Source organism: Chiloscyllium punctatum, chromosome 21 (genome assembly GCF_047496795.1).
Source record: "Chiloscyllium punctatum isolate Juve2018m chromosome 21, sChiPun1.3, whole genome shotgun sequence".
Lineage (NCBI taxonomy): Eukaryota > Metazoa > Chordata > Chondrichthyes > Orectolobiformes > Hemiscylliidae > Chiloscyllium > Chiloscyllium punctatum.
In genome coordinates, this window is record NC_092759.1 from 18,740,977 (window position 1) to 18,750,619 (window position 9,643).

A 9,643-nucleotide genomic window follows, 5' to 3' on the forward strand; every position below is an offset into this window, starting at 1 on the left:
GTGGTTGGTTTTGAGCCCAGGTCCTCAGTATTAGCCTATGCCTTGGATACCAAGTGATATTAACGAGTTTTGCAAAGATTTGTAGCTCAGATGAGGTTCTGGATGTAGGTTTGCTTGCTGCGATGGAAGGTTAATTTTCAGATGTTTCATCACCCTACTAGGTGACATCATCAGTGAGTCTCCGGATGAAGCACTGGTAGTGTAGCCTGCTTTCTATTTGTGTAGCTCTCCTTGGGTTGGTGACATCATTTCCTGTAGTGATGTCATTTCTTTTTTCTCGGGTGGTAGATGGGATCCAAGTCGGTGTGTGTATTGATAGTTCTGATTGGAATGCCATGTTTCAAGGAATTCTAGCACATCTCTGGCTTGTCCTAGGATGGATGTGTTGTCGCAGTGCTGTCCTTCCTCATCTGTGTGTAAGGATGCTAGTGAGAGTGGGTCATGTCTTTCTATGGCTAGTTGATGTTCATGTATCCTGGTGGCTAGTTTTCTGCCTGTTTGTCCAATATAGTGTTTGTTACTGTCCTTGCAAGGTGTTTTGTAAATTACATTAGTTTTGTTTGTCTGTCTAAGGTCTTTCAAGTTCTTTAACTGCTGTTTTAGTGTGTTGGTGGGTTTGTGGGCTACCATGATGCCAAGGGGTCAGAGTAGTCTGGCAGTCATTTCTGAGATGTCTTTTGATTTAAGGGGAGCGGCTAGGGTTTCTGGATGTGTTTTGTCTTTTTTTGGTGTTTGTTGCTGAGATATCTGTGGACTGTGTTCATTGGGTACCCGTTCTTTCTGAATACGCTATATAGGTGATTTTCCTCTGCTCTATGTAGTTTCCTACCACTGGGGGGAAAAAAAACTCATACAGACCAAATACTGAACTACAGAAGCAATCATCCCAACACCCACAAACGAAGCTGCATTTGAACATTATTTCAACGAGCCACCACACACTGCAGCACAGAGGAACTATGCAGAGCACAGGAAAGTCACCTATACAGTATATTCAAAAAGAACGGGTACCTAATGAACACAGTCCACCGATTTCTCAGCAACAAACCCAAACAAGCAGACAAAACATGTCCAGAAACCCGAGCCACTCTCTCCTTCATCAAAGACATCTCGGAAATGACTGCTGTTCCTAATGCAGCTATGTTTGTCCTTAAATAGTGACCATAACCATACACGTGATTCTGGACGTGGTCTTGCCAGTGCTGTGTACAACTGCAGCAAAACTGTCACCCCCTTAATCAAAGGAGGGACATGAAGAATGTTGACCTTTTGCTGGCATTTTTTATTTTAAATATAAAAGTAGATCTTAGAACCAAATCTATTTGTCAAACCTCAGTCTTATTTGCAGCCAATTCCCATGGAATGTTTTGCCGAAACTAGCTTGAACTGAGCTTTAAAATTGAGGGTGGTTGTTGACTTTTGTAGTCTCAGAAATGACTGCCAGACTACTCTGACCTCTTGGCATTATGGTAGCCCACAAACCCACCAATACACTAAAACAACAGCTAATGAACTTGAAAGACCCTATACAGCCAACAAGCACAACTAATGTCAGTTAGTTACAAAATACCTTGCAAGAACTGTAACAAACACTACATTGGACAAACAGGCAACTAGCCACCAGGATACATGAACTAGCCACAAAATGACATGACCCTCTCTCACAAGTATCCTTACATACAGATAAGGAAGGGCACCACTTTGACTGGGACAATATATCTATCCTAGGACAAGCCAAACAAAGATGCACAAAAATTCTTAGAAGCATGGCATTTCAGCCAGAACTGTCAACAAACACACTGACTTGGATCCTATTTCCCACTCCCTGAGAAAAAGAACCAGGAATGACCTCACCACCCCAAGGAAAGTTAACTACACAAGTAGAAAGTGGGCCATGTCACCAGAGCTTCATCTGGAAGCTCACTGATGATGTTACCTAGTATGGTGGTGAAACGTCTGGAAACGAACCTTCCAGCTCAGTGAGCAAACCTATGCCCAGAACTGAGTGATATTACTCCTGCATCCACTATCTTGCTACATCTACCTTCCCTTTTAATAGAGTCCCTACAATGCGAAAGCAGGCCATGTGGCCCACTGAGTTTGCACCAACTCTGAAGGGCATTCCTCCCTGCACTACACCCCCCCCCCCCCCGATCATATTTCCCATGGCCAATCCACTCAATCTGCATATTTCTGAAGACTACAGGATAATACGGCACAGCTAATCTACCCTAACCTGTGCATCTTTGGACTGTGGGAGGAAACCCACATGCACAGGGGGAGAATGTGCAAACTCCAAACAGACAGCTACCTGAGGGTGGAATTGAGCCCAGATCCTTGGAGCTGTGAGGCAGCAGTGCTAGCCACTTATCCATGTTTAGCTAACAGTATTGTATCTGTACTGGAAAAGATCAGCTGGAGGCAGGAATATTACAGGAAGCGCTTTAGATTTCATCTTTCCTGCAGGCGTGTTACACTCTGAGCTGTCTCACTACAATTGCAATATTCTTGCAGTGGACAAGGCTGAAGCAGTTGCCACAATCTTCAAATGGAAATGCATTGTAGCATATCTATCTTGCCTCCCCAGCCTCACAGAAACCAGTCCTTTGCTAATGTAGTATGGTCCTTTCGATATCAAGAAATGGCTGACTGCATTAGATACTGCAGGGGCAGTAGGGGCTAACTGAATTTCATCTCGTGGGTCTACTGTGATCAATAAGAAAACTGCGATTGTCATCAGTGCTATCCAGTGGAATTTCCTTGGCAATAACCTGCTCATTTAATTCAGTTTGGGTCCTGCCAGTTTGATTTTAAAATTCCAACATTGCCATGGTGGTGAAAGTGATAGCCCTTGGCTATTAAGGCAGCTTTTCACTAAGTGTGGCATCACTGAGTCCTAGCAAAACTGGAGTCAACAGGAACTGAAACAGGAGTGTGTGATCGGTCTTAGGAAGGTGCTTGTGGTTGTTGGAGGTCAGTCATCTCAATTCCAGAACATCAGGCAGGAGAGGTCCTTGGGGTGGGTAATTTCTAATCAACCTCTTTAGAGGTGTTATGACCTACCTTTCGGGCAGTGGGACATGACCCAAGATCTCCTGGCCCAGAGCTAGGAGTCCTATCACTGTCGCAAAAGTTGAGTTCCTCAGCGTACCTAGCCTGTTCAGAGAGACCTGTGTCACATTTGTGGAGTAGGTGGGTTCTGAACCCAAGCCTCCCAGGTATCACAAAAGCTTCCCTTTTGTTCCAAGTTCCTCTGGGTAGGGCCTCAGGCCCACCAGTTCACAGTTGCTCTATCACAGGGTCACAGATGAGTAAATCGATTACCATTAACCATTCATAGTTCAACAAGGCAAGCTGAGTGTAGTTCATCCCATTCCTAGTGGTGGAGCCTTCATTATTGAAGAGGTCCTTGACTGTACCAAACACTACCTCAACAGCATGAGCCTGAGGCGAATGAGAGGAAAATAAGTGTGGCACAAGTATCAATGCCCATTTCCAACAGGAGTGTCCCTAACTGGTATCACCATTGCTAATTTCTTCCAACATCCACATCCTGTGGGGGGATACCATTGGCCAGAAGGTCAATACAATGGCTGCAAGAGCAGGTCAGAAGCCAGAGACTCTGCAAAGCCTTCACTACTGTTCAGACCTAAGTGTTGGAATACTCTCGGCTTGCTTGGATCAGTGCAGCTCCAGCAACAATCCAGATGCTTGACATGCCAGGAGAAAACCGTCCGCATGGTTGGCACCTCTGGTATCCAGTGCTGGTCTTGTGTGCTATCTGGAAGATGCTCTGTCACACTGCGTCAAAGCTTCTTCAAAGTACAAGGACAGTAGATGCCACCTGGATGTTCCTCTCCAAGCCCCATGCCATCTTAGCTTGGAAATGTATCATCTGCTGTGCCTCTGTTGTCACTGGGTCAAAGTTTGGGAGGGCAATGTGTGTGCCTACACCAGATGGATTGTAGCAGTTGGAGAAGGCAGCTCACCACGACTTCCAGGGCTGTAAGAGAGATGGACAATAACGCAAGCCTAACCAGTGAGTCATTTAACAATATACTTTCGGCTCTGCTTGAAGGGGCTTTATCGGTTTTAGCTTGTGCATACTAGAGCTGAAAGGCATTAGGCCAGCATAAGGAGTGGCCACTGTCTTGTGGATCATGATAGCTTTCAAGAGCTGTCTTATTGCTGTCCTGAGCATGTAGCCTGCAAGGGGTGTTACTGGGTCACTGAGAGCAATCCTTTGTAGATTCATTCACTGCAAGTGCATTTTGTCCCTTTAACATTTGACTGGATTATGGATGTCCAGTTTTGGGATCCCATTGGTGCTGGATGAGTTGATTGTTTCCAAGAACAGGCTGGCCAAAGTTCCAGAGGCCTTTTGACTGCATACATTGGTGCAGAAAGTGAAATTTAGCTTCTGACAGGAATTTTGCCCTGTGTGGGATAGAAATTGTGAGATGGGGAGAACCTACACTACGAAATAAAGAGTAGAGAACACGGGGTAAGAATTTACCACATGTGAAAGAAGTCCAAGAGGGTGGGAAGGAGGTGAAAGGCCTCAGGTGTTTTCACTGTAATGAAGTGGGACACAGACAGTTAACAGTGCCAGTGGTTTCAGAAGAGCACTGGGAAAAGGTATGTTCATTGCCAGAAGGTGGGACATATAAAGACACAGTGCTGGTAGTTAAAAAAAGGCACTGTGGGAAAAGATGTGGTAAAAGAAGCTAAACCGGTGGCATTAGTGAAGGTAGTAAAGGAGACCCCAAGAGGAGCTGCAGGAGAGTGCACAGCCTAGGCAGGGTATGGAGTTAGTGCCCAATCTCTACAAAGACTTCACCTCTGTGGGTAGTTTACTCAGGAAGAACAAGGGGAGAAGGGAACGAAGTTATAATTTTGAGAGATATGGGAGCTAATCAATCTCTAATAGTAAGAGATGAATGTATTTGCACCCTTTCTGACCTATTACCAGAGAGAGTGGTAGTTTGTGGGGTAAATGGACAGAAATTTAGTATTCCCCTATGTAAGATCAGATTGGAGTGCCAACTCAAGACTGGGGAAGTAACAGTGGGAGTGATTGACAGTGTCAGTTCCAGGAATACAGTTTGTTCTTGGGAATGATTTAGCAGGATCCAAGGTGGGAGTGACACCCCATGTTGTGGAGAAGCCCAAGGAAGACCAGGGAACTGAGGATCTAAAAGAAAAATAGCCTGGAGTTTTCCCTGACTGTGCAGTAACCAGACCCCACTATCATAAATCACAGCATGAAGGAAAAACTAAAGAGAAAGATGAAGGAGTTGAGGTTCAGTTAGTGGGCATCCTGTTCACTGTAATGGTGGAGGGACAACCTGAATAGGCAGAGGGTCAGGCAGAAGTGTTTACTCCTGAAAGATGAAGGGACTTAGAACAGAAAGATGAGTCAATAAAAGAGATATATGTATTGATACATACTCAGAAAAGGAATCAGAATGTATTCCTGAGGTTATTATCTGAACGATAAAACCCTACGACAGGAATGGAGACCACGGCAGGTTAGTGCAGAGGAGAAATGGGCCGAAGTGCACTTGGTTGTGTTGCCGGTAGCATACAGACATGAAGTGTTACAGGTAGCACATGAACTACCTGCAGGAGGTCATCGAGGTCTGTGGAAGATTCAGGCTAAGGTACAAAAGCACTTCTATTGGCCTGGACTGCACAACGATGTAGTTAAACTTTTGCCGTACATGTCATATGTACCAGATGGTAGGTAAGCCACAGACAGTAATAAAGCCAGCACCTTTGTTGCCAATTGCCATGTTCAAAGAACCATTCACATGGGTTATTGTGATTTATTGTGTAGATCCCTCTCAAAAACTAAAAGGGGAACCAGTACTTGCTAACCATAATGGATGTGGCGAAAGTGAGGACTGCAGATGCTGGAGATTAGAGTGGAAAGTGTGGTGCTGGAAAAGCACAGCAGGTCAGGCAGCATCCTAGGAGCAGGAGAGTTGACGTTTCGGGCAAAAGCCCTTCATCAGGAATGAGGCTGGGAGCCTCATAGTATCCAACCCTATGGCATCAATGTGGACTTCACCGGTTTTCTCATATCCCCTCCCCCCACCTTATCCCAAATCCAACTCTCCAACTCAGCACCACCCTCATGACTTGTCCATCTTCCTTCCCACCTATCCGCGCCACCTTCCTCTCTGACCTATCACCATCACGCCCCCCCATCTACCTATCACACTATCAGCTATCTTCCCCCCAACCCCACCCCCTCCCACTTATCTCATAACCCCCTCACCTCCCAGCCTCATTCCTTATGCCCGAAATGTCGATTCACCTGCTCCTCGGATGCTGCCTGACCTGCTGTGCTTTTCCAGCACCACAATCTCAACCATAATGGATGTGTCTACCACATTTCTGGAGGCAACTCCATTATGGAGTATCAAGGCAAAGAGGATGGTAGATGAGTAGCTTTCTTCACACGGTATGGGCTACCCAGAGAGATTCGGTCGGACCAAGAGTCTAATTTTACTGCTAGGCTGTTTAAGGAAGTCATGGATAGCTTAATCATGCATCACTTTAAATTGAATGCATACCATCCTGAATCCCAGGGAGTTTGGAAAGGTGGCATCAAATCCTGAAGACCCTGTTAAGAACTTACTATCAGGATTAACTGAATGATTGGGATAAAGGTATCCCATTTGTATTGTTTGCCATTAGAGATGCCCCAAATGAATCTACTCAGTTTACTCCCTTCAAGTTAATATTCAGGCATGAAGTGAGAGAGAGCCTTTGAAAACAATTAAAGAAAAAATAGACTGAAGTCAGAGATCTCATACTTGGATTATATATTGGAGGTGAGGGTGAGATTAAATTGGTTAGGTGAATTAGCTAAACAGCAGCTGAAGAGGACACAGCATAGAATGAAGCAGATGGCAGATAAAAACTTGAAAGTTTGGACATCTCCCGGTGGGGATGATGTATCAGTATTGTTACCAATGGTAGGAGATCCCTTCAAAGCCAGGTTTAGTGGCCTCAAGAAATGTGGTAGACACATCCATTATGGTTGAGATTGTGGTGTTGGAAAAGCACAGCAGGTCAGGCAGCATTCAAGGAGGAGAATCGACGTTTCGGGCAAAAGTCCTTCATAAGGAATGAGGCTGGGAGGTGAGTGGGAGGGGGTGGGGTTGGGGGAAAGGTAGCTGATAGTGTGATAGGTAGATTGGGGGGGGGGGCGGCATGATGGTGATAGGTCAGAGAGGAAGGTGGCGCGGATAGGTGGGAAGGAAGATGGACAGGTAGGACAAGTCATGAGGGCGGTGCTGAGTTGGAGGGTTGGATCTGGGATAAGGTGGGGGGAGGGGATATGAGGAAACCGGTGAGGTCCAAATTGAGAAAATGTTGAGCCCTATCTGGTAAAGGTGGCAAACAGGAAAAAAAAACTGTATTGGGTATGTCATGTGAATATGTTGAAACATTATTATAATAGAGACAAGGCACTGGCGAAACAGGTGTTAGTTACTGCCCTGCAGAGTGAGGAATCAAATGCAGATGTCACTGAGTTTGATGTGCCTCAAAATACGTTAAATAATGAGGAGGTCCCTGAGGAGTGGGATGGGTTAGTGAACTCTCTGTCTCAGGAGCAAAGAGTTGAAAAGTTTGTTGCAGCAGTATGAGGACATATACAGGAATAAGATGGGGAAGACTAATGCTATTGTGCATGAGGCAGAAGTAGGGAATGCTGTTTCAATAAAATGACACCCCTACAGACTTAATCCTCTCAAAGCCACACAGGTCCAGAAGGAAGTGGATGTGATGCTCAACAAAGATATCATCGAACTGAATCAGAGTGAGTAGAGTTCACCGATCGTGTTAGTTCCCAAATCTGACGGAACTCAACGATTTTGTGTGGGCTATTGGAAGGTCAACGCAATAAGTAAATCAGACTCCTATCCAATACCAAGGTTGGAGGACTGTATAGAGAAAGTTGGACAAGCCAGTTATATCACAGAGTTGGACTTTTGTGTGGCTATTGGCAGGTACCTTTATCAGAGAAAGCGAAATAAGCTTCTGCATTAGTAACCCCAAATGGGCTACATTAATTCAAAGGGATGCCCTTTGGAATGAAGAACACACCAGCCACATTCCAAAGTCTCATGAACAGAGTATGCAGACTGTGCAGTCTATTTGGACGATGTAGTGATCTTTAGTAAGTCTTGGAAAGATCACATGGTACAGTTGGCAGAGCTCTTTGAATGACTATGAGAAGCAAAACTGGTGATAAAATTAAATAAAACTGAATTTGCGAAAGCAGAGATGATGTTTCTGGGGCATAACATTGGTCATGGAAAGTTGATCCCAAGGAACGCGAAGATTAAGGCCATTGAGGTACTCCCACGACCATCCTCAAAGAAAGAGGTGCATCGATTTTTGGGACTAAGTGAATTCTGTTGGAAGTTTGTTCCAAACGTCAGCAGCATAGTGGTACCGCTAACAGATTTACTAAAGGAGAACACAGAATTTCGGAGGACAGAACAATGCCAGGAGGCATTTGAGAATTTAAAAACAGTATTAACCACCGCACCAGTTTCAACTACACCAAACTTAGAACATAGAACATAGAAAAGACAGCACAGAACAGGCCCTTTGGCCCATGATGTTGTGTCAAGCATTAATCCTAATGTAATATAAAATAACTTAACCTACGCACCCCTCAACTCTCAGCTACCCATGTGCACGTCCAGCAGTCGCTTAAATGTCCCTAATGACTCTGCTTCCACCACCACCGCTGGCAACACATTCCATGCATTCACAACTCTTTGCGTAAAGAACCTTACTCTGACGTCCCCTCTATACCTTTCTCCTAATATCTTAAAACTTTGACCCCTCATGTCAGTCAATCCTGCCCTGGAGAAACGTCTCTGGTTATTGACTCTATCCATTCCTCTCATTAGCTTGTATACCTCGATCAGGTCACCCCTCTTCTTCCTTCTCTCCAGAGAGAAAAGTCAGAGCTTAAACATTTTGAAACCCTTCAAAGTTGCAATTGATGTGAGCGTGGAGTTGGAGCTGTACTGCTACAGGAAGGTGATAATGGAATTGATTGGCCAATTGGCTACTTTTCAAAGAAACTCAACACCCTCATGAGAAAACACTCCACCATCGAAAAAGAATTATTGAGTTTGGTACTGGCCTTACGACATTTTAGTGTTTATGTGATGAACAATGTGTTACACAAACCACAATCCCCTTACATCCTTGGAAAGATATAAAGACAAAAATATGACTCCTATTACATTGGAGTCTTATGTTACAGACTTTTAATTGACAAATTGTACATGTTGTGGGTCATAAAAATGTGATAGCAGATGCGTTTTGCAGATTTAAAGAAAGTGTAGATAAGATTGGACAGATTCCAATCTCATATATGTGTGCAGAAGTTAATATGAAAGGTATAAATTAGATTAATGTCCTATGTATTTCATCATAATGGGATTAAAAATTAGAGAAAAAGGCCATCTTTTCATTATGATGGTTCTTTTTTTCTTCAGGAGATGGTGTTATGAACTTGAAGATCTGTACTGTACCTTTAAGAGAGAGAGAATGCTGTTCTGAACTGAGAGATTACAAGCACCTGTCAGTTGACTAGCTAGCAGTC